Raw genomic sequence first — 26,065 nt, 5'->3', positions numbered from 1 at the left:
TCAATCTATAATCTTAGGGTTAAAGACACGGATGTTTAGCACTTACTTTATCAAAGGGCTCCCTCTGTTCAAGCCATTTACTTGTTAATACCCTGGGTTATTTTTGGGGGGGAGGCATGAACTTTACACTAGTTTTCTCATATTGAAGGTTAAAACTGTAACTGGTAGCCCATGTACAACAGGTGTCACTTCTTTCAGTCTACTCCCACACCAAAGCCCTCCCTTATCCTGGCCAGGAAAGCTCCCCTGAGGTTTTTTACAACCGATTCCTTACAGCTCCAGAGAATGGCCTGATCCCAAAATGCATGAGACAATCCAACACTACACACACTTGGATGACACCCTGTTGAATGAGTAAGTCTATGAAAGAGCCACTTAAGGTAATAGATTTATTAATGATGCTACAAATCAATCCTTACACAGACAAAGCTACCTAGAAAGTTTGCCTTGGTTCTCTACAGTAGAGAAAACTAAATTGAAAAAATATAGGTATGTTTTCCTGCCATGTGGAAAAAATTCAAGTATTCAATATTTCATGCCCAGATCATTGCAATAACCTCCTGGTAGTCTCTTTGCCTTGCCTCTAATCCCTGTCCTGTCCTTCCTCATTACTGTAGGAAAGTTTCTTAGGCATTCCAGGCCCTCTAGAGACCAGTCCCAACCCCCCTACAGCTTTTCTAAATAAGCGTTCCCTTCAACCAAATTTGTCTGTTGTAGGTTTGCAAATGCGTGCTCACATTCCTGTCTCCATGCCTGCCCGCATAAGTAGAAGCTCTTTCCTCTTTCTTGGTCTACGTTGTCTTTTCCCTTCAAAGTCCAGCTGCTTTCCCAGGCTGCTCAACCTCCAGTGCTCACTTCTCATTTATAAGGGGAATGGTAATATTTAGTGTTCCTGGTACTGGTGCAGCACTTGGCATGCACTGCCACGTATCAATTGGGAGACAACTCTCCATGGGTCTCTCATGTTTCTGCACATCTTGCAAGCAGAGATACTGACTGCATTTTCTAAATGTTTATATAGTGAATAACCCTGAAATACAGTTGACCCTTGAACAACACAAGGGTTAGTGGCGCTGATACCCCGCACAGTTGGAAATCTACCCATAACTTTTGACTTCCCAAACACTTAACTACTAAAAGCCTACTGTTGACTAGAAACCTTACCGATAACATAAACAGTCTATTAACACATATTTTATATGTTATATGTATTATATACTATATTCTTACAATAAAGTAAGCTAGAGAAAAAATGTTATTAAGAAAAGTCATAAGAAAGAGAAAACATATTTACAGTACTATCTGTATATATTGATGCCATAAGTTTGCTCCATCTGTTTATAAGATGAATCATCTGTCAGTACCTACATCAGTATTGTCTTATATGATACAAAACAGCGTAGATGTTATACATATTATTAACACGAGACATCAAAAAAGAAAAGGTAATAATGACTCGTGTTGATAATGAAGAAACAGCAATATGATTGCTTTCTGATAGCTTAATGTACTTGACACATGTACTTCACAGCAGTAAGAAAATCTCCAAAAAATTTTCCAATATATTTATTGGAAAAAATCCATGCATATGTGGACCCCCGCACAGTTCCAACCTGTGTTGTTTAAGGGTCAACTGTTCCGAGACAGAATTAGAAGTGCTATTCAGGGAGCCGTCTGAACTGAGCTAATTTGTGGACCTGCTCACCCTAGCAGACGAGTAACAGTTTAGATTCCAGTTTCAAGACTTACTTCTTACACAGTCCTGGTCCAATCACTGAACTTCAGTTTTCTCATCCAGAAAATGGGAATAACAGAACATCCTTCATACTAACTGCTTGCCTACTCTCAACCCCGTTCCTCTTGGCTCCTCTAAAAAAGTAGGATGACTGGAAGACCAGAGACTGTGCTACAGGACTGGAGTCTTGGGGCATCTGTGCCTCACTTCTAGCATTTTTGGAGGAATAAGAAGAGCTTAAAGCTGATTTAGAGACATTTCTTGGAGAAATAACTTGAAAAATTGTGTCGGATTGGACAATCTTGTTGATCTCAAGTCAAATAGCAAAATTGTGAAGTAGGCAAAGCGTGTTTTTAGTTCCTTCCCCATCCTAATTTCAGGCCCCTTCTCTCTCCTGATCGGATGTCCTTTCTTGGACACCCAATATCCCCTTGCTCCTCATGGATGCTCTGGGTGAAGCTTTTCCCATCTGGAAAATCCCTGTGCCTGGGGCTGAGTCTGAGCTCTCATCCCTTTTATCTCTCCACTATCTCATCAAAACTTGCCCTGCATGAAGCTGCTCTCAGCTCAGACTTTTCTTGAAGACCTGATGATTCACTCAGACGTTAAATAGCTAGTGATATTTCTGGGTTTCCCTATGCAAGACAATTTGTGCTTCCTCACAGGGGAGATTTTAAGGCTAAGGCACCATCAAAGAGCCCTTTTACTATCCTTCCCAACCCCCTCCTGAAAGCACACATAAAAAGATTTTTTATTTGCCAAAGAGGCAAAGTAATGAGCAGGCAGGCAGTGCTTGTCATCAGCGTGAGCTCACCAGTGCTGCAATCTGACCTGATCTAATTGCTGCCCAAAGGAGAGGCCCGAGCAGCCGGCACAGGAAGATATTTACAACGGCTTGTGAACACCCATATTAGGCTTCAGCAATGACACTTTGGTAATTTCTAGCCTTAATTTTTTTTTTTTTTAGTATAGGCTGGTGTGCAAACACTTCTTTAAAGTTACAAACTATGTAAGTGTCCACCTAGTCCACCTATAGGAAAGACATACCTTTACCAAATGCATTTCATCTGTTGTTTCCTGTTCTAAGACAGGAAACACCAAGGAAGAGGGAAAAATTCTTTCAGTCCCTAAGATCTTTCCAGTTGAAAACATTCAGTTTTCAAGTGGCAAAATAAAATCGTCAATAAACAAAGCTCCTGAGGAACAGAGCCCACCTCAGAGTGCTTTGCTCACAAGCTGCTGTATAGAAAAGGCCTGGCACTACCTGCCTGGCTAGCTTTGGCCTGGGCGACAGGAAGCAGATCGAGAAGGAGGTGTAATTGTCACAGGACCCCAGAGGAAGGACAGTCAAGCAGTGGAGACACATGTGGGATGCTGGAACCAAGATGCTGTGACCAGAGCAGCTGGGTCTGCGGCAGACAGAGACACGGACTTTCTGACAAGGCCAGCTATGTGCTGGGAAGCCAGCAGACAGACCAAAGAAAGGTTCTCCGTGTCCCACTCTGCAGGAAGGCCTTATCGCCCGTCACACTCGGGTATTTTCAGCCACACTTGCGTACAGGGATAACCACAGTGTCAACAGTATCATCTTTGACTACAAAGGACAACAGTGACAAATCTCAGGCCCTCTGACTGGGAAGATAGCGTTGTTAGTGCTGTGAATGCCAGATTTTCTATCGTCAACAGAGCCTCTCGAGTTATTTATGCTGCAACGACTCGTATTAGATCAGCCCGCTCTTCCAGCCGCTTCCCTGAGGCGTGTCATAACGCCCGTGCGACTCTTGTCAGCAGGAACTTGTCCTACACGCCCAGAGCAACCCCGCGCTGGAGTCCCAAGCGCAGGCCGGAGACCTCTCGCTCTGCTAACCTCCCCCCTTTAGCCGTCCCTCTGAGTCCCCGGGAACTTATCAGGGGCGCGAAATGACATCTCATTCTTCATTATGGAAACTTTGAAAAGCTTCCAAAAGAATAAATCACTCTGTGACAGAGATTTTCAACCCGTGTGCCACAAGAATTTTTAAAACATGCCATACCTGACTATTTAGGCAGGGGCACTGACCTCTTTTCCCTTAGGTTCTCAAAAAAAAAAAAAAAAGACAACAGCCAGCACAAACAGTAGCCGTCCAGTGAGAATGTCAAAATTATACCTTTTTTTCCCTCAGATCGGCAAAAATATATTTTTTGGTGTGCCACAGAATTTTAGTAATTACTTTATGTGTGCCGTGAGATGAAAAAGGTTGAAAATCGATGCTCTATGAGACTCTTTAAATACCTAGTCCAAACCAGGCCTGCAAGGATTTTTGAAGAACCTGCACAAGGAGGCTATTGTATGCGTATACAAATAAATGACACAATTCAATGGTTTAATACTATCTGCCAAGTTAAACTACTGCAGAGCAGCTGTGTACAACTGGAGATCCATAAATCAGCAACAGCATACTTTCATCCAATTAAGAGAGTTGAATAAGAAAAAAATCCGCAAATTAAGATGTGTCCAGGACATGGATGACATCGTCATTCCTCTCTGAATGCAAAAATAAATAAAAATAAAAATAAGTCTTCATTTTGTTGATATAAAGGCTGGGGGTTCTTTTCTAGGGGCACAAGTTTTGCAGCGGGCCAAAGCCTGGCATAAAACTTTGTTCTTAGGAGGGTCATTTTAGGCTTGTTAGTTTGTCTTCTATAAATAGCAGGCTTGTTGGTTTGTCTTCTATAAATAGTAAGGCACAAGAGAAGAGAGGACTCAACCTGAAAGCAGTTGTTCTTTAAAAGGAGTTAATGGGTAAGCTAGGGTCCCAGGGTTTTCCTGGGAAAATTATAACCATGTTATAAGTTTGGGGCCCTGTCTCTGTGCAGTTACATTTCCTTTGTCCTCTGTCTTGTTCATCTGCAGGACAAAGGTTTACAGCAGGAGGCCTGATGGCCAGGCCCAAAAATGTCTTCATCCAGCTTTTTAGGCCTTAGGCTTATGGGCTTGGCTACAGAAGCCAGGTCAAACTATAACAAAGAGAAGCCGCATTATTATAAAGTTGAGTCACTGCTGGAGAGAGTGACCAACCAGTTTGCCTGGGTCTGAGAGGGTCCCTGGGATGCATGAGCTTTAGTGTTAAAACCAGAAAAGTCCTGGGCAAACTGGGACAAGTTGGTGGCCCCAGCAGACCAGGTTTTAGGCTGTTTAGGAAACACAAATTAACCTAAAGAAACTGAAGATCCTTAGCTTTTCTTTAGGCGAATGAGAAGTCAATATTAACAATCCAGGCACCAACCAGCACTAGGTACAATGTCATAGATGCCTACTTAGTGTTTATTAATTTGCTTTGTGTTATGTACAGAGTGGTGATGAAAAGGAAAGTGAAATGAATTCCTCACTTTCTTTTAATTCACCTTTAGAGAGAACAGCCAAGCAAAGCTCTGCTAGCTACTAGAGGATCTTGCGACCCACAAATAGACTTGCTTCTGTTTGTAGCTGGGGTGCTTTTGTGTGTTCCGCCTCTGCAAAAGGCCCCACGGCCCTCCTGAACAACTCGCAGGGTGAGCATCCACGACCACAAGACCTGTTAGCTTAAGCTGGCGGAGGAGGGAGGGAGAGAGAATGCTCTATCTTTATAAAGACACAAGATTAATTTCTTCTCTGGCTGGTTCTCTCCACAGCAGCTCCTCACTGAGCATCCCCAGACCGTCATCTGAATAAGTGTATTCAAAGGAATACGAGGAAGAAATGCGCTCACTTGATTTTGGAATGTTTGGATTTCTGTTTCAAAACTTGATTTTCTTACAGTCAGACATATTACATTCTTTATATGGCTAATAAAAAGAAAATACAATGTTCTTTTGAAGGCTGCTACTGTTATAAGGCAAATGTATGACGTGTGGTTGGAATTGAAATTTTATTCTTCCTGATGATAAAAGCAAGACATTTTTAATAAACATAAATATTTTTATTTTTAATTTAAAAATATTTTTATTATAGAGAACTTAAGGAATCTATACAAATAAAATGAAAGTTGAATTAGCTAAGTTATTATTGTTATTTTGTAGTGTTTCAAGCTATTCCTTTTCTGTGCACATATATTTTTTATGTAATTGGAATCACTGTATATTCATTTTAGTTTTCTGCTTCTTACCCCTTCATGTTGTATTTCCAGTATTTTTATGGGCCATTAAGTATTCTTCTAAATCAGTGTTTGTTTCTGCACCCTGTTAAGTCTTAAAAATTATTGAGTACACCAAGGAGGTTTTGTTCATGTCATTCCTGTTGATATTAACCAAATTAGAAATTAAAATGGAGAAACTTAAAATGTATATTTACTATTCATTATATATTAACAATATTCTTTATAAATTTTGTTATTTATATTTTTAAATATACTTGAAATATATATTTCAATATGTTTTCTTTTTTCTTTTTAAGTTTTATTTTGCTCCAAAGGAAGGAGCATAGTGTACATGCAACTTTGTATATTTACTAAATATAAGATGGCTGAATATTTAATTTTTATTTTATTTTATTGATTTTAGAAAGAGAGGAAGGGAGAGAAAGAGAGAAACCTCCTTTGTTGTTCCACTTATTTATGCATTCATTGGCTGATTCTTTGTATGTGCCCTCACTGGGGATTGAACCCACAACGTTGGTGTATCTGGATGACACTCTAACCAACTGAGCTACTCAACCTGGGCTTAAATTGTTTTCAAAAAAAAAAAATAAGGGAGAAGAGGCATTGTTTTAACACTTTTGCAAGTTTTCTTAGTCTGAACTAACAGAAAAAAGCTATATTCTCCTATCTTCTTCTGCAAGTAATCTGTTATAATATGTTGTTTTGGTTGAAATATATGAAAAAAAAAAATCCATCCTCAAATAGATACTTAGTTGGAAAAAGGAGGAGTATTTTAATAGCCTTTTCAGATAATTGTAGCTATTCTTCTTTGACATTGCACCACAAATGGACAAGTGGTAATTTCTTTAAAGTTACTTACAATGTGGTGTCTGAAACCATATCAATGCACTTTGTGGTCCTGTTTCACTAAAATCCATTGGTCTAGCTTGTGCTTTGAATGAATCTCTTACCCATGCATGATTTTATAACATTAAGTAATAACACCACTGACCTCATCAGAAATGTCACTAAGCATTGAGAAGCTATTAGTCTCACAGTGGCAGAAACAAATTTTCCAAAATTCAAATTTTCACCCGAAAGCTCAGATTTTATCATTGGCAACATTCCTTGAAGTGACTGACTTACGTGTTTCATTTTAGAGAAAAGACCTGCCGAAATTCAATCACCACAGTTTGTCGTTAGTTGGAGGCCATGGCCTTGTTTCATGCTAGGATACCAGCAGTTCTCCTCATCGTTGCTTTAGCACCATCAGTGCAAACAGCAACCCAGTGAAAAAGGCAAATAATGTCGTTATTATTATGAAAATGGTTTTGACCTCATAGACCACCTGAAATCTAATGTCTATATTGGCCACAGAGAGAATAAATACTAGTATCCTCAGGGGCACTAGGGGGAACCATTACTGTTTTATTTCTGTATTATCAGAATTTTAAGAAATGATCCTGCATGACTTTTGGAATTAATAAAATAAAATAAAAATTTGGCCTAGAAGTGTCTCTGTTAAAAAGGTGGAGGGAGCTTGAATAATGTCTTAAGAATTTATCATGTGGGCCCAAATCTCCTTGAAACTCGCTTCAAAGTCTTATGAAATGTCCCTTAAAAATCCTAATGGATTCTGTGACTTGCATGAGTGGTTTCTATACTTTCTGCAATAAACACAACGTAGGAATGATGAAGATGTAAGATGAGAACTTCATATAATACATGTTTTCAAAGTACTTTATATTTTCGAAGTACATGAATTCTTTCCTAAAATTTCTCATAAGACACCGAGACAGAATGCTGGTCTGAGGGGACCACTGTTGGATTCTTCCTCCTCGTGTTTTGGGGTTCCCTCTTGAAAGGCAGGTGAGCAGCGTGTGAAGGTCTGGTCTAGCACTTTCCACTCATGGGCACTAGTATTCCAGTGTAAATACTAGTAAAGGAGATCCCCCACGTAAATACAGTAAAAGCGCACTCTACAGGAGATCCCCCAAGGCTTCCTCATGTCTTCCTTAGCCTTGATCACATAATGCCAGGGTTGATGCTAAATACTACGGTGGCATTTTATCATTGCTGTTCAACTTTGTTGGTACAAGTCCTGTATCATTTTCCTCCTATTCTGCAGTACTTCTCTCTCTCTTTTATTATTTAGTTAATTAGTTTATTTATTTATTTATTGGGGTGCCATTGGTTCACAAAATCACACAGGGTTCAAGTGTACAACTCAACACAACATCATCTGCACACAGCCTCTTGCGCTCATCACCCCAAGCAAAGTTTCTTTCTGTGTCCATTTATCCCCCCTTTGCCCATCTCCACCTACCCCCACCCCCTCTTCCCTCTATCACCACACTGTTGTTTGTGTCTGTGTGTTGTATATGTGTGTTTTTATTCAGTCCCTGCACTCTCTTGTTCTCACCTGTTAGAACGCCTTAGAAGGGTCTGCAGCATGCATGTGGAGAGGTAAAGCTAGAAGCCTCACTCCAGTGAAGAGGGTTTACGTGGGAAGGAGTCACAAAATCCTCACGCTGACCTAGAAAGAAATCTGTGACTACTTCTCATTTTCCTCAAAACCAGCGCTTTTAGGTACTTTCCTAACCTGAGACTTCCAATGTGCACTATTATACACTGAGCAATGTGCTAAAAGATCGATATTAAAAGCATATAAGAACATGAAGAAATACCCTTCAAATTCCTAGCCCATCTGTCCCACAGGACTCCTCAGTTTGAAGTTGAGGTGATGACTTCCAATTTGTCATGAGTTTCATGAAGTGAAAACTAGATGGGAAGCAGTCACAGCAGTTTGAAAAAGAGTTGTCACGATGTATGTGCCCCAGCAGTGACTCGCAACCCTTAGCAGGAAGCCCGGGGAGACGCATCTGAGAAACGGTTCCCTCTAGGAAGTTGCACAAAACAGGGTGAGAGTCACAGTGGAAATAAGGCAAAGCGGCAGGGATCCCAGCAGGGTCAAGTAGTGAATTTCAAAGGGGACAGGACTCAAAGGCCTGAGGAATTCAGTACAGTTTTTTGTTGTTTTTGTTTTAAAATATATCTTTATTGATTTCAGAGAGAGGAAGGAAGAGGGAGAGAGAGAGAGATACATCAATGAAGAGAGTTGTCATTGACTGGCTTCTCCTGCACGTCCCCGACTGGGGATCGAGCCCACAACCCAGACATGTGCCCTGACCTGGAATCGAACCGAGAGGCTCACCCACTGAGCCACGCCCAGCCAGGTTTCAGTATGTTTTAAAGATTCAGGCAGGCAAGAGCCCAGATTCCAACTCTCAGGAGTTTAAAATTGGAAATAATTCCTCAGCCCCATAATGTTTCAGAACTTCTTATTCAACTCAGCAAGTATTTTTTGAATAATTATTGTGTGCCAAAAATTGCATATATTACTTAGGTTTTCTTTTCTTTTTTAAAAAAAATATGTTTTTATTGATTTCAGAGAGAATAAGGGAGAGGGAAAGAGAGATAGAAACATCAATGATAAGAGAGAGTCATTGATCTGCTGCCTCTTGCATGCCCCCTACTGGGGATCGAGCCCGCAACCTGGGCATGTGCCCTGACTGGGAATCTAACCATGACCTCCTGGTTCATAGGTCAATGCTCAACCACTGAGCCATACCAGCTGGGCTACTTAGGTTTTCTTTCTCTTACTAGACAATTGACTTTCTGAGGACAGGACATATGTTGTATTTATCTTTTTAATCTTCTCCACACCTGGCACAGTGGTTTGCACACAGTTAATATACAAAAAAAGTTTATGAAATGATAACTGAATGTGTGACTAAATGAATGAAGTTAGTTCTGTTTCTGATGTAGTCATCTTTTATACTTCCTTAAGAATGAGAATAGTCTTACACCCAAAATCAGCAGTGTGAGGCTTACAAGTGTTCCCTCTTCACAGTTAGAATGAAGCCAAAGGGGCTGCGATTACAGAGAGATTCTTGCACCAGGAAGTGTTAATGTGATAAATATTTAGCACATAGCCTCCAAACATTTCACAGCTGAGAATAAAGTAGGATTGCCTGGATTAGAGCAGTGAAGGAGGCATGCTAAGGGGAAAGGCAAAGTAAATGTTTAACACTGAACCTCATCTTAATTAAAATAGTAACACAATAAAAGATTCTCCTTGAGAAAGTATTTTTTAATTGGCTTTATATGGTGTCACACATGTTTAGGTGATAAACCATCTTATTGCTGTTTCAGCTTCCATTCACCCCCCAAGAAGCAGCTCAGCTATCATCTCCTTTTGGAAACATTCTTCGATCATCTTCCTGACTTGTCCTCATCGGGGTTAGAAACCTATGCTGGGATGAACAGTGTTCCCTCAACCTTCTTGTCCACCTGGAACCTGTGAAGGTGACCTTATTTGGAAATAAGGTCTTTCAGACACAGTCAAGTTAAGATGAGATCATACTGGATTAGGGTGGGTCTTCACTCCAATATGATTGGTGACCTTACAAGGAGAAAAAGTTTGGACCTGGACCAAGGGAGAAGGCCATGGGAAGATGGAGGTAGAGTTTGGGGTGATGCACCTATAAGCCAAAGGATGCCAAGTATTGTCAGAAAACACAGGAAGCTAGAGAAAGCAACAAAGGATTCTACCCTAGAAACTTCAGAGGGAATATGGCCCTGCCCGCACCTTGATTTTGGACTTCTGATACCCAGAACTGCAAGAGAATATATTTCGGTTGTTTTAAGCTACACGGTTTGTGGTAATTTGTTACAGCAGCCCTTGGAACCTAATACGGGGCCCTTTCCCTTTTATATCTACTTACTACAACTCTACCACACGATTTTGGATGTCTTTTCATGTATATGTCTCCCCTTCCAGATTATGATTTCTTGGAGACAAAAGCATGTCTTACTCATTTCTGTGTCCTTAGTACCTCACACAATATCTGGCTAAATAAATGTTATTGAAAGAAACTGATTAGGACATGACTGACAATTCTCAGTGTCCAACAATATCCAAATTTTCCATGCCTGTCAAAATTCCAAAGTCCCACCATCTCGTGTCAAAGCCATATCCATCCCCTTAGAAATAGTCCCACCCCACTCTGCCACTTATTCCAGAGTGAGAAGTAAGAGAGAAGTTACAAAATCTGCAAAAGTAAATTTATTACCATTTAGCCCGGCCAGGCGTGGCTCAGCGGTTAGGCATCGACCTAGGACCCAGGTGATCAGGGTTCGATTCCCGGTCAGGGCACATGCCTGGGTTGCAGGCTAGCTGATCAATGACTCCCTCATCATTGATGTTTCTATCTCTCTCTCTCCCTCTCCCTTCCTCTCTCTGAAATCAATAAAGATATATTTAAAGAAAAATTATTACCATTTAATAAGAGCTTTCAGTACATCTTAAAATCTTCCAATCTACACAGATTCAGTAGTGGGAAAAAGCTAGAAAAGGAATTCTCTATACTAAACATTCTGAAAATCATTGGCCCACACCATATAGTGTTAACAAAAACCAAACCAAAACCAAAACCTGTAGGATCTACCAGTTGTCAGTCAGCAAAAAATAGGGAGAAAGTAAGAAGTTTGCTTAGGCACATGTTAAAACCTCAATCTCCTGATTTTGACAGATATGTCACAATATTTTTGAAGAATTACTGCTAACATCTCGGAAACGCCTTTCTGAAACTTCCCCTAGAGATGTTCACATGTTAATTAGTTGGATTAAGAGCCATAAAAGAAATGAAGTATCCATATTAGAACCTAAGAGGAAAATCAGTTCTCTGGAGACAGTGTCACATATCTTTCTTCAAAACAAAGAAACAAGAATAAATAAGCTTGTCACTTCCTATCAAAGACTCTGACAGGAGCATCTGATTGGTTGGGTGAGAGCCACATGCCCATGCTCTTCCCACCAGGGAGAGAATTATCCTTTAGCTATAGTGGCAGGAGGTAAAAATCTGTCTCCACATATTTGCCTCAGATAAGAAGGCTGTTATATGCTGGAGTATGTTCTGATACATATATATATATATATATATATATACACACATATATACACATATCTATATACTTATCTTATATATATATAAGATTTTTTGGATATATATCTTTAACACAAAAAAGTTTATTCCTTGACCACATAAATGGCCATTTCTGATCAGTGGGAAGTATTCTTTCAAGTAGCAATTTTGGGGACCCAGGTTCCTTCTATTTTATGACTCTGCCATTTTTCAGAATATGGTTTCTAAAGGCCCTGCACTTCCTTGCATTTAATCTGGCAGAAGAGGAGAGGAAGAGCCTGGAGAAGCAATCATGGGAGGTTCTTACGGGAACAGGCCCAGAAGCATTCGTATCACTCTGCACACATCCCATTGGCTCAGGACTCAGTTCCTTGCTCACATCTAATCACAGTGGGGACCTTGGAAACCATGTGTACGCCCAGAAGTAAGAGGAGTCTGGTTTGGTGAACAACCAACTGTCTTCGTCTCACTATTTGGTATTATTGTCCACTGCAACATCTCAAAAATTTTAAGAAGTCTTAAATCAAAAAAAGCAAAATGTCATGATCAAGACTTGCAAAAGTTAGGTAAATCTATTAAGTCCCAAATGAATCATTGAAAGGAAAATAGTGGATTAAAAAATAAAAGATTCATTGAAAAAACAGGGTCTGACATAAATGAAGTCTGTGTATATTTAGAATCTGTCAATCAAACATCCAGATAATGCTTATTTAACTTTTCTTCCAGATTTTTTTAATTAAAAAGCCTGTAATTAATATGTTAGCCATTGATTGGTCAGTACATTTCTCAGATTCCATTATTTTTAAAAATATTTCCTTATCACCTCCAAAGTTTAGAATTTAAAATAATGTAAAGGTAACACATGACAGCTATTTCAATGTGGAATTTAGTTGTACACTTCAGATTCCCTTACAAAAAGCTTAATTGTCAACCTCTGGTTACCTATTTTTGCCCTGAGAACAGCTAGGTCTACACAACCACAATGTTGATCAAACCAATTAAAATTTCTCTACCAAATGCCCACGAAGTCTTGGTGTTTCTGGAACAATGCGGCGTGGCAGGCTTTACGGGTCAACTGAGGGAAGGTAGGCTGAACACAATATTTGGAACTGCTCTTTCCTTACGTGTGCGGCCACAGCCTGTTTTGCTGTTTCATCATCTGTGTTTCACATTGTCTTTTCCTGCAACTAAGATTACGATAGCCAGGCAGGAACTATATCGAAGTAATTTACCTCTTTTTAAAAAAATATACTTTTATTGATTTCAGAGAGAGGAAGGGAGAGGGAGAGAGAGATAGAAACATCAGTGATGAGAGTCATCGATCGGCTGCCCCCTACTGGGGATCGAGCCCACAACCAGGGCATGTGCCCTGACTGGGATTCTAGTGGTGACTTCCTGGCTCACGGGTCCAAGCTCAACCACTGAACCACACCGGCCAGGCTAAGTCATTTATCTTTAATATGTAAAAGGACAGATTGTCATCAACTTACTTAAAAGATACCAGATCCTAACTCAAACAAGATAAGCCTTTGGTAATTCCTAGCTTCTGCCATAACTTTTCTTTTTCCCCTTTTCTTTTCAGCTTATGTATGATCCAACAAATTCCCACTCTAATGGGGTATTATTCAGTCAATTCAAAAATAGAGTTAATAAGGAAGGCAAATGAGTTACTAAAGCCCTTTTGTTTTTCTTAACGTGTTTATCAAAATCTAGATTTTAAATTATAGGCCATTATTACAAATTTTATTTTTCCTTCTTTGATGACATCTGTGGCTAAATGTTTAGATATTCTGGGGGGTTTAAGTTATTGTATTAAATACTGCCAGACAAAATAAGTTGGTATATGCCTTATTAAATGTACTAGTGAGCAAATGAGGTTTGAAAATAAGGAAAGGATGCCCGAACTTTGTTTAGGCATACTGTGTGTGTGTGTGTGTGTGTGTGTGTGTGTGTGTGTGTGTGTGTTGTTGTTGTTTTGTTCTGGGTGTCTTTTATAATAAATTGTTTTAAAGTTATTCAATAACAGAATTACGTGCTCTGGGACGCTGGGGTAGTGTTTCTTCTTTTTTAAAGTAAGTCGGCAGAGTGCGTACAGTAGAAAGGAGATGATGAAAGCAGGAGTTGATGGTAACATAAAGACAGCCTGCCTTTTATGTCCTCCTGGACTCCATAGAGAGGAATCCCAACCTCATTACTGAGCAATGACCATTTCTGGTTAATTTGGTGGGGGGGGGGGGCAAAAAAAAGGTGAGAGGGGAAAGCCAACAGCAGGCTCAGGCTGCTAACTAATCGATTGTAGTCTGTGGAGATGCTTAAATGAGCGAAGCAATTAAAATCAACATGCCTGGGAAGCTGGGAAGAAAACTGGAGAAGTGTAATGAATGAAAATCGAAGCATATAAGTAGCTGTAGAATCTATATAAAGCCTACAAAGGCATTGGTCCAGCCAAGCATTAAGCCCTAGCATAGTAGCCAGATGCTCATATAAGCTAAAAAACACACAAACAGGCCTGCACACAATTTGTGTACAGATGCGCTCACAGCCTCAAGTTTACCCATCACACATACACAAATAATTAATGCGCTTTTATGGGCAGTGTATGTGTTAATACAAAAAAAGAATGCATGGAGAATGATTGTTTTGCTTCAGTGTGGAGGTGAACTTTGATGGAACTTAGTAAAATACCGAGCATTTATTACCATGATGAATGGCCCTCTGGGGAGCCGTTTCCCTGCCCACCCCCAGCTGGAGTATAGGGCTGCGGTGACAGCGCTGGGCCAGAAAGGGACAGAACAATAGGTTCTGTGAGTATGAGAAGCTGAGGTTGCCCTCCCTGACTGGGTGGTACAGCATCAGTCCTAAACAGCACATAATTCAGACGAGTGATGGATTCTTGCGGAATGTGGAAATAACAAAGGGGGGAAAATGAGAGCAAATTATGAAAGTGCACTTGAATCACCCAATGTGCTGAGGATATTTTGTGTCAACAGATTCCACTCTGGAAAAGCCACATGCCGGTGAATTTCCTGATCAAATCCAGGACCCACTATTCCTCACGGAGTAACCCAATGACATTACCCAAACTGGAAACCACGGGGTGATTGACAATTGGGTCAACTAGAAAACAAGTAGCTTTTACACCCCTTAAAATTTTTTCAAATTTATATGTTTGTTTGGTTGAATTTTGAAAATTTTAATCCATTTAAACTAGTGTGTCTGATTCGTTTCAGCTCCTTTACTGCCAAACCCAGGAGCAGGGACTTCCTCCGTTTCTCTGCTGTCCCTTTGCCAGCCATGGGGTAAAAGCATCTGCTGCACCAAACTTTAAACTTCACATTTCCCATGTTTTCCTGGATCCTTTCTCCTGGCTGTGAGCAGAAAGTTCTTGATTTTCTCATTAAAAAAATCAAATATATCTTTATTGCTTTCAGAGAGTGGGAGGGAGAGGGAGAGAGATAGAAACATCCACTGAGAGTCATTGATCGGCTGCCTCCTGCACGTCCCCTAGAGGGGAACGAGCCACAACCTGGGCATGTGCCCTGACCGGGAATCGAACCACAGTCTCCTGGTTCATAGGTCCATGCTCAACCACTGAGCCACGCCAGCTGGGCATTGATTTCCTCAATTTTGCAGATGTGAGGTGAGGAGGCGCACAGGGAGAGGGCTTGTATGGCCTGAGAGTTGCCCTTTTCATCCAAGATTTTTAAAAATAAGAGGCTCTCCTCTGCTCCATATTTCATTTCAAAGGCACAAAGCAAGAAAACAGACCCTGGCTAAAGCTAAACGAGACTCTTCCTTGCTCCTGATTTTTACTATATTCTTTCATGTATTTCCTTTCCATTTTCTTGATAAACTCCTGGCAGTAGGTGTCAACATATAGGGCTGTTTCTTAAGAAGTCAGATGCCTGCCCTGGCCAGTGTGCTCAGTGGCTAGAGCATCGGGCCCGCAGACCCAAGGGGAGCAGGTTCGATTCCCAGTCAAGGGCACGTGCCTGGGTTGCAGGTTCGATCCTTCCCCGGGGCGCACGTGGCAGGCAACCCATGGATGTGTCTCTCTCACACCGATGCTTCTTTCTCCCCCCCCCCCCCTTCCACTCTCTCTGAAAAATCAATGGAAAAAAATCTTCAGGTGAGGATTACCAACAGCAACAAGAAGAAGTCAGATGCCGGCCCCTCTGCCTGAGAATCCCACAGAGGCAGCCGCCTGGAAAGAGCCACACTGATGGGGAAAGGCCCCCGTGCAGGACGCCCCAGCATCCTGAGAGCAGGTGCCCGGAGCCCCGCACCCAGGCGGAGATGGTGTCAAGGTGCAAAGAGACCACCGGTGCGCCCGCTCTGGGGACCGCCGGTTGGCTCTGGCACCGGGTGGAGAGGGTCCAAGCCCTTCAGATGCCAGCCTCCCAGGAGAGCTCCCGGTCCTGTTTCTCTTCCTGCCCGTGTTCCCCCTGCCAGGATAGACTGGCAGCACTGTGCTGCTCCCAGCTCAGGCCTTCCATGGGAGAAAACCAAAACACTGAATTCTGGATCTAAGTTCTAAAAAATAAAAAATAAAAATTGAAAAAAGTTTTTATTCTATATAATAATGGACCCTAAACCTGTTATTCATCAGAATCTCTTGATCACATGAGGTTTTGTAAAAGTACCAGTTCCAGGGTCCCAACCAGGCAAGTCTGACTCCCGGGTCCTGGGGTCACACTCAGCAATTCATCATTTTAATGCTCCCCCAGATGATTCTAATGATCAGCCATATTTTGAGAACAAGAGACTTACTTTAGTTACTTTTTAAAACCAAATCGTTTTAAATGCATCTTTGGAGATTCCGTTTGGAACATATTGTTTGCATTTTAGCCCCATTTCAATACTCTACCAAGTCACACTGCGTCCTTCCACTGCCTCCGAACGGCACTGTGTGGCTTATAGATGTGGCCACTACAGCCCTGCAGGATACAGCTCCTTCCTTTTTACTAAAGTTGCCGAGTAATGTAAGTCAGTGGATGAGAAAGGATTTCATAATTCTATTTTTATAACGCCCCACAATGTCTCCTATTATCTCAAGCGATGCTGTAAAATTTTCAAGTTGAAATTCCTTTGAGCTTGCTTCAATTTCTAGTTAGAAACACACTGCTTTAGGTTCAAGGAAAGAATCCAAAGCCTTCCCCCACCCCTGCCTCCTCTACCCACTCACCCATCCTGCCTCCATGACCAAAGCCTGTGGTGACGAGCTCCCATAGGCATTCTCTTTTCATCGAAGCCTAGTTAGGAAAACAGACACCATGCTAGGTAATTTCACGGAGTGAATTTGATATGGAAAGTTGTTACAGAGGTTGGAGGGTGAAAACAGAGAAATGGAGCCCTAAGATCACAAGCAATAGGTAGGAGGCAGTGTCCACGCTTAGGGAAGAGGTTGGAGTTACCAGAACTGGAAGTTGGGTCAGGGCCACACAGAGCTGGGAGCCAGGTCTCAGGGTGGGGTAGTGCCAAGCCCTGCTGGTGCCTCAGGCGCCTGGAGGAGAGGCCTCTTGGATCTGGAGCTCTGACCCACAAAGGGGCACTGCCTGGGCCACTGGCACCTCAGGGAGGTTGCAGTGAGGGTCTGAGAGCATGGGGAGAGCTGAAGACAGCGACGGACTGCTGCTGCCCAGGGAAAGGCCGCTGGTAGGGCGACGCCTAGAAACAGCAGACAGAAAGGAAGAAGGAAAATTCCTCCCCCTTCCTCCTGCTGTCCAGTCCCCCTCAGGGAACCCCCAAAGTAAAATCTGGTTTCCCGAGTCTTGGCCCCTGCATCACAAGCAGAGTGGAGAGGGGAACGTGTGGAGCTGGGAGGTGGTATCTAAATCAAGCACAGCATCAGACAGTCTTCTGGGTCAAGAAACTTGTGTAGGCAGGAACAAAGCCACAAGCTTTCATTTCCACACCTATGCTTTTTACTTTTTATTTTTATTTATTGATTTGAGAGAGAGAGAAACATCAGTTTGTTGTTCCACTTATTTATGCATTCAGTGGTTTATTCTTGTATGTGCCCTGACCAGGTATGGAACCCACAACCTTGGTGTATTGAGATGACACTAACCAGCTGAGCTACCCAGCGGGGGCATTCAACTATGCTTTCTTTGAGGGTCAAATAAATTTTGAAAAACTGTAATCATAATGTCATTAGCATATTAAAGGATCTGAAAAGCCCTGCAGTAAAGGAACCTGCTTTATTTGTTTTAATGAACTATTTCTAAAATGTATTTAGTATGAGTTCCTTATTTTTGTCATGTATAATATTCCTCAGAACATGCAAACTGTGCTGTAAATGCTGTTCCCCAAAAAAGTACTATTTAAGTCTAAATGTAAGCTCTTTTTAACCTGTCTGCTTCTAAAGCTAGGGGGAAAAAAACAAGTCAAATAGAAAGAAAAATAGAATTTTATTGGCAATGTATTAAATCTAACTATTTCTCTTTCATGTTCTCTCCTATCTGTAAAAGGGACATCGTCCTCTGCCCCCAGAAGAATTCCTCACTCACCCCCTAGAAGAAACACCAACCAGGACCTATCACAACCATCACCAGCTTCAACAAAATCCGAGAGAAACAGGGGAGGTGTTACATGGACCAGCAAGAACCATCCTGCGAGTCCTGGGACGCCCAGCTGCCCTGAAACACAGAGGGGAGCTGGAAATTATCTCTTGGGGCAAAGGGTGGCTCTCTTTCTATTTAAGGAGATAAAAAGAAACTCCACTCCCTATCCTTCTAGAACTTTCAGGACTATGATTATTTCTATCCCCCTCCGTGCCTGCCTCAGGCTGGAAGAGGCTTCAGACTGTGACACCTGGTACAGACTCAGACTCAGGGCTGCAGAGGGAAACTCCGGGAGTGGGGCTGAGGCCATCACGTGGCGGCTTCAGACGCGTGGGTGACAAACGATGTCTGCAAAGGCAGACACTGAGGGAGAAGGGAACAACCAGGACAGAGAGAGAGTAAGGAAAGGGGGAAGGGGGAAGGGGGGAAGGAAGGGAGGAAGGAAATAAACCTGCCGGATGATTTCCCAGCTCGGTTGGGGACTGGATCTATTTTATTCCTAGTTAACGTTTCATTTGATAAGGCCACAGCATCCAATCATAAAGTGTTCCCATCATGTTATGCTCACCTGGCTTCTACCTTTGAGTTGGTTTTCATTCACAAAAACAAGCTGATTCCTATTTAGAAACTGGGAAATTTCTTAAGCAAAAACAGTTTGAATTGATTTTCCTTATTTGTCTGTTCCGTTCCTAATCACAAAAACAGGTACCAAAAAGTCCCAGACAATTGATCATAGATGAAAGTAACCATCACATGATTTCAGCACAAGTCCTTCCATCATGACGTAGCTGCAGACCTGACAGAACCCTAAATTTATATTAAAACACAAAGGCCCAATCTAGTTCCGAGAACATTTTCTGTCCCATTTATTCAGGAGCTGATGAATATAGGCAGAGACTCTGGTGATTTCGTCTCCAACACCCACATAGCAAAGGACAGAAGTTCCTGGGACAAAGGCAGGAGAAACCAAGTGCAGTCCAATATGTACTATACAGGGATTAAAATCTTCTGTTAACATCCTAGCAGACACAGCCTCCTTCTGAAATTAGATTTCTTTCACTGGATCTGGCTTCACTTCACAGTCAAAACACTTCTGAATATTGCCCAAGCCAGCTGCCAACCACAGCCTCCTTTGAAGGCGACCTATAAGGGCTGCTTCCATTTGCATTCTTTTGCCTTAAGGAACACCACATCCTCTGCCTTCTAAATTCACTGGCTTTGTCTTGCTTCTTTCATTTGGTTCTCCCTCTTTCCACCCTTTTGGAATTAATCAGTCTGCTTTCTGAGCTTGACTTCAGCTAGAATACAGAGACAAACGTCCCTTCGCTTGTGTCCCACAATTGAAGGCCAGCCGTTCTGCTCACTGAACCCATCTTTGGGAGGCTTGTCTGAAAATAACATGGAGTGCGCTCTTGCCCATAAGCAGAACTGTGGCCCTGAGTTGTTTCAGAGGTAAAAGGACCTATGGGAGAGCACACAAATTAACCCCTTCACAGACCTGAAAAATTACTCTTAGAAAATATTTCAGCAATATTTGCTTTTTCTCTTTAACAATTTAAAATAAATTTACTTTATAACCTATTTCTGAAATTCTTCGGGTCTAATTATACTGGTTGTTTTTGTTGATGATTCTGGATCATTTCTTCAGGTATTTTGTAATTTAGAATTGTGAGTTCATGTTTGGTGGGACTTTATATATAGGAATCCTGGGCAGGGCTGAAAAATATGTCTTTCTAGAGAAGGCTTTTTAATTACTTTTATTGAGGGCACTAGTATTGTTATCTGACTCAGACTGTTTTTAGGCTGTTTTGTTGGATAATTTAGGCCATCCAAACAGTGTGAATTCAAGCTCTAAACTTGAGTGAGGGCAGCTTGAGGTTCTCAGGCTTTTTTCAGATTCTTGGGTTTTTTTTCTTCCCTTCCCCCTTCCCCCTTCTCCAGTAGATTAGGCTAACCAAAAGTTTTCTTTAAGCCTCCCTTTAGGATGGTATAAGCATTTCAGCTCCCCCTTTCACAGATGTATTTAAGTGTTCTTTATTTGAGGGTCTTAGATCCAAATTTCTGCCCTTCATGGACCCCAAAATTTGTCACCTATATTTTCATACCATTAAAACCCAAACCCATATTTAACCCAACTAGCAAAAAATAAACCCAGAGCAGTCAAAAGATCAGGTTCTGAAGTACTTCCTTTACTTCTTATTAGCACTTAAAAGCATACTTGTTATCTTTTTATCCAGTATACCTAAGTGCTTTTTAGTAGGAGAGTTTTCAGATTATCTGGTCAATAATATTGCTAGAAACGAAAGTCCTATGTTGTTATTTTTATGTATTTATACTTCTAACACACTTGTTCTTGTTATCTGCCAAGATTTCTTTGTGTGTGAAATCACTTCTGAAAATAGACTTGCTTGATAACCACTTTGATTCCTTATAGACTTACTTTGAAAATACCTTCTCAGGCAAAGTGAAAAGAAGATTTGTGCAGTTATCTGCTGGCCTCAATCAACAGAAACAATCAATATGGAGAGTGCAGCACCTTCTGCTATTCATCTTTCACAACCATAGTTCAGAAGTTTTCTGGTACTCTCCAAAACAAAACATGTTTCCTTACGGGAAGGCTGTTTGGAATCAGCTGGAAGGAAGGAGGGAAGGAGGGAAGGAGGGAAGGAAGGAAGGAAGGAAGGAAGGAAGGAAGGAAGGAAGGAAGGAAGGAGAAAAGGAAAGAAAAGGAAAGGCAAAAAAGAAAAGTAGAGGAAAGAAAAGAAAAAAAATAAAACATTCTTAAAGAAATCTAGGCTTTTCCTGGGAAAATCAAGATTTAGGCCTTACATCTAATATTTAAAATCCTTTTCATATTCAATTTTTCTTTGGCTTGACTTTAACGGAAATCTTTGGGGAAATTATAAGGCCATGCATTTATAACATCAAAATTCATTTTCAACTTGATCAATTTACTCAAACTGAACCATCCAGTTTTAAAAATATATATTTTACTGAATTGAATAATAGTAATAAGAGGGATTAATAGAAAAGAGAGTGATATTGGAAAATTGGATAGAGTAATGCAAATCTCATACACTGGATAAAATATTCATAAGGCCTTATGATTTTTGAAAGCTATATATAAGCAATGCAATTTCTATCATAATTTTACAGATATTCCTAGGTATTACTTCACCTCTCTTGAGCCTCTATTTTACTGATTATCAATACAGAGAGTATTTGGATCTAGCCTAAATTCTTCCTTCTGCAAATCAAACATATTTCCTCTTGTTGTGCTCCTAATGGAGACCAGATTCTTACACAATAACCTTTCATCTTCCTGAGGACCCACCCGCTCAGCCGCGCATTCCGCTGCATTGTCTTAGTTACCCAGCGCCCTGGCGGATGTCCTGACGGGAAAAGTTCAAGATCAAACGAGACGTCTCTCCCTTCATAAACTAACAAATATAACTTCCTCCTTTCTAGTTTTATTACCAATGAGGATTTCTCTTCAAATAGCACACTGAAGCCAAAGGTGCCACAGGAAATGCATCACTTTTAACTCCCAGAAAGGCCTGAAGATGTTACTGCAGTAAACATTTTCCAAGTAATCCTGTTTGTGCAACAATTAGAGTCTGAGTTTTTCTGTCATCGGAATCAAGTGACCGATTCTCTAATCTAAAGCACCTAATAGAAGTCCTGTGTAATAAGAAGAATTTTTTGCTCTGAAAAACATGATGATTTTAACTTTCTGGCACAAATTATATTGTCCATGGGTAGACTTTGATTCCATCTTTATCTCTCTTTGACTCTGTTTTCAAAGTGAAGTAACGTGGAGTGTTAATGAATTCAAAAGCAGCCAATCTGCGTAATTAAATTCCATCACCTCTATTCGCCATTCATCCTGCTCTTCCCCTCCCCTCCACCCCAAGCACACACATAAACAGAAGGGTTTTTTATTCTCAGTAACTGATTCTCATGTCTGACTTTTCTGGATATTTACACATTTCCTCACATAGACCCTCTCTCTGTATATATGTCTGTTAACCCCAGAGAGTTACCATGTATTTATGAGATCATTACAGAAGATGAAATTAATAACTATAACGGCTATTCTTTATTAAGCACTTCTCATTACACAGGATTTCTATTAGGTGCTTTACATACATTAATAGATTTAATTCTTGTAGCAATCTGTTATGAGTTTCTCCCAAAAAGAAATGTTGGAGTCCTACCTCTCAGTACCTCAAAGCATGACCTTATTTGGAGAGAAGGTTTTTACAGGGGTATTTAGGCTAAATTGTGGGCCCTACTCTAAAAGGACTGGTGTCCTTATGAAAAGGGGAAATTCAAGTACAAAGACACACATACAGGGAGAGGCCTCACAGGCCTTAGAAGGAACCAACAGCCCGCAGAAGGAACCAACTGTGTCGACACCTTGATTTCACACTTCCACCCTGTGAGGTAATAAATTTTTGTGTTCAAGCCACCCAGTTTGTGGTATTTGTTAGGAAGCCCTAGCAAATCAATGCACAACTCTACAATTTAAGTCTCATTCTCTTTTTATAAACAAGGAAACTGAGGCATTGAAAACCTTAACCAGAGTCATAAGGGTAGGAAGTGGTAGGACCGTCATTTAACACAGGTCCGTTTTGTTCTAAAGCCTGTGTGCTTCCCACTATATCATGCATGGTGCCTCCAAACTTAAGCTGTTACTTTTATCTATATGTCTAAGAAAACATACATTGCACATGGGCTTACACAGTATACCTAGAATTGTACAATCAAGGTATTTTTACATGGTTTACTCCGAGGAAAACTTTTTGAAGACCACTTCTCTGTTTTGGGAATGAGTTAGCACAGAAAGTTCAAGAGTTTTAAGTAGAGCCATTGGAAAGATAAAGTTATTTATTCACTGGTGCCAAAGGCAAGAGTTGCCTTGCCCTGGACATCAGTGGAGCATTGGAGAGGTGAAACCAGACATGGGGGGGGGGTGCTTAGGAAGACTGCATTTGCCTGCCTGATTGAGGTTGGACATGGGAAATAGAAGGAAATCTCTGAGTGATTTTTCTGGGAGAGTGTCCCAGCTTAAGTTGGGAGGAAGGCACTGAGATACCCACAGCACAGGTAATGACAACCAAGCAAACAAACAAACAGACGGACAAATACCTAGGAGGAAAGAAAGATTTACCAACTTTTAACCAAACTCTAGTCCCAGGGCCAGCTATGCCAAGAAAGGAGCCATCACCTCCAGAGGTGTGGACTGTTCGTTCCCTCACTCCCTGGAGGTCCTTGGCCACAGCGGCCACTGGGGGCTGAAGTTCAGCCTGCATTGCCCGCCAAGCTGGGTGCCGGGGAGCTCTCTGTACCCCGCCAGCAAAGGTGCACCTTTTTCTAATTCACACAAAGGTATCTCATAGGCTACCGGTGGCCCTGACCAAGAAATCATTACCTCAAGATTGGGGCATTTATGTGGCACCCTCAGATCAGCCCTCTGTTCTGTGGAATACAACAGAGTTTGTTATTGTAGGATCAGAAAGTAGTACTTTATAAACATGATGGTTTTATGCTTTTGAGATTTTTTTTCTCTTAAAAAGTTTTTCTTTAATTTTGTTGCTATTGTCTGGAAGTCCTTTTTATTGAACTAACAAAGTAAAGAAATGCAATTTGCGTTTTTACTTTTTTCACATTGGAACCAAAGTTTCAAGAGAAGAAACACACCAGGAGGGCTATATGAGCTGCTAGACAGCAGACAGGCAGAAATAGGCAGTAATGAAGTGCTGGGGCTCCCCTGTTAGTGAGATCTACATATGAGGCCCAGCTCTGCTGTGCCAATCAGGCAAATTAACTTCCTCAGTCTCGTTTGCCTCACTGTAAAATAAGAGCTTGTTCATTCATTCAACAAATATTTACTAGGTGGCTACTATGTGCCTGGTATTATTTCCAGGGCAAGGGCCGTGTTCTCATGGAGATTAAATTCTAGATTAGGGTGAGAGGAAAGGGAAAAGACAGACAATAAGCGAAAAAATATATATGTATAATTTAATGAATGAAATCTCTCACCCCACAAATATATCAATAGGTGTTTCTCTTTTGCATTTCTTGGTATCCTTCTTAGCCAGATCCATCTATCTGCCAAGGAATGGGGAAGGGATACAGTAATGCAATAGGAATGCAAAATGATTTAAAGATTTAATATTTAGTTGTTGACATCCAAATAGGATTTCCAAGTCAACAGTAAGATAGTAATCCTTGAAATCTAAGTTTTTTTGAGCAAACCCTATGAAGAGGACTGACTGAATAGATCACAGGTTTTTTTCTTTATAATTAGTTTTTATTGTGTTTACATTTATATCTGATATTTGAAATATGAATATATGTCAAAATAGTTAATTTATAAAGACATAAGTATAGATAATTCTTGTAACAAGTGCAATTTGTAAGAAAATAAGTGTGAATTAACCAATGTGGAATTTTAGTTTCTATACTTCCATTATGAAGCTGGAAAAACATACATTCAATTTTGTCTTCATATTTGACAAAATGTTTATGTGACTGGTCTATGCTAACTATTCTTAATTACTCATAGTTCTACTAGTGTGAGAAACTGCAGTGGTTTCATTCATGGCAGCAACTTAAATGAGTAAAACTAAAGATCATAGAGTTTCAAGCATACCTGGAACAGAAAGTAGGATATGAAGTGGAAGAAGGTAAAAACCAAGAAGTGGGGGAAGGAAGGAGAAGAGGGAGTCAGACACTAGTCTTTTTGTTCTCTGCCCCATTTCTTAGGGCCCAACCTCAAACACCCAGATGGGCGAGCAGGACATCAGGGTTGGGGTTCACATCCTTGCGCAACACAGCGAGGCTCCCAGAGAGGGCTGTCAGATAAACTACAGAAAGCCCGATTAAGCTTGTATTTCGGATAAACAACAAAGAATTTTTGACATATAGGTAACCTCCCGTGCAATATTTGGGACATACTTATACTATTTTTTCTATTGTTTATCTGTCATTCAAATTTAACTGGGCTTCCTGTAGTTTTATTTCCTAAATCGGGCAACTCTGGCCTAGGGGAACCTTTACCTTGGGGCCCCAGCCCCCAATGGCATGGGAACGATGGAGTAGAAGTGTCAGCAGGAGTGTCGATAGCTGGGCCTAAGGAAGGAATCTTGTTCTTAGATGTGACCAATATCAATTTACCTATTACTGTATTATCATTAGAGCGATTGTGTAACAAACACCTTCTTAGGTCCCTGGAGAAGATGCAGGGTCGGGGAATGCAGCAGGGGAGAAGAGAGAAAATGGGGCTAGCACTATTATTCCGGGGTGCATGGCATTGGAAAGGTTTATGTGAGGTAACAGCTAGGGAGGCGTGCTGCCTTAAGGAATGAACGTTCTGAATCCAGGCCTCTTGGGAGCCTCAGTGGGCCTTGAGCCAATGGATGCAGAACACAGAGCTCTAACAGCACCAACCACTGTACAGGCTGGGAAATTCAGTAGCCCAGCATGCTTCCCTTAGGGGAAACAAGCAGAGGTCCAGGAGATGGGCGAGAGACACAGAAACGGATGTCTTACATTATGTGGAGTGAGACAGGATTACTGTATTGGAAAACTGCTGGAAAGCCAGCTACCGATGGAAACAACCAGAAAATTCCTTGCTGTTGAATGAAACTCAAGAAAAGCAATCTTTCTGAACAGTTTTGC

The 26,065-nt window shown here is 41.1% G+C and overlaps 1 long non-coding RNA gene across 4 annotated transcripts in view; it reads left to right on the top strand.

Annotated features, from left to right (window-relative positions):
* Nucleotides 1-10,923, top strand: part of LOC308555823 — a 57,947-nt gene extending 47,024 nt beyond the window's left edge. For 2 of the 4 annotated variants that reach the window (XR_013998606.1, XR_013998608.1), the window contains exons 4-5: nt 5,126-5,266; nt 5,387-5,653. This is a non-coding gene — a long non-coding RNA (uncharacterized lncRNA). Of the gene's footprint in view, nt 1-5,125; nt 5,267-5,386; nt 5,654-10,044 lie in introns of those variants that run through there. The other 2 variants (XR_013998605.1, XR_013998607.1) reach the window with 2 other exon arrangements.
* Nucleotides 10,924-26,065: the final 15,142 nt, after the last annotated feature.

The sequence above is a fragment of the Miniopterus schreibersii genome (genome assembly GCF_964146895.1).
Source record: "Miniopterus schreibersii genome assembly, chromosome: 4".
NCBI classification, from domain to species: domain Eukaryota; kingdom Metazoa; phylum Chordata; class Mammalia; order Chiroptera; family Miniopteridae; genus Miniopterus; species Miniopterus schreibersii.
Note: the sequence above shows the minus strand (reverse complement) of the source record. Positions and strands in the feature narration are given on the sequence as shown.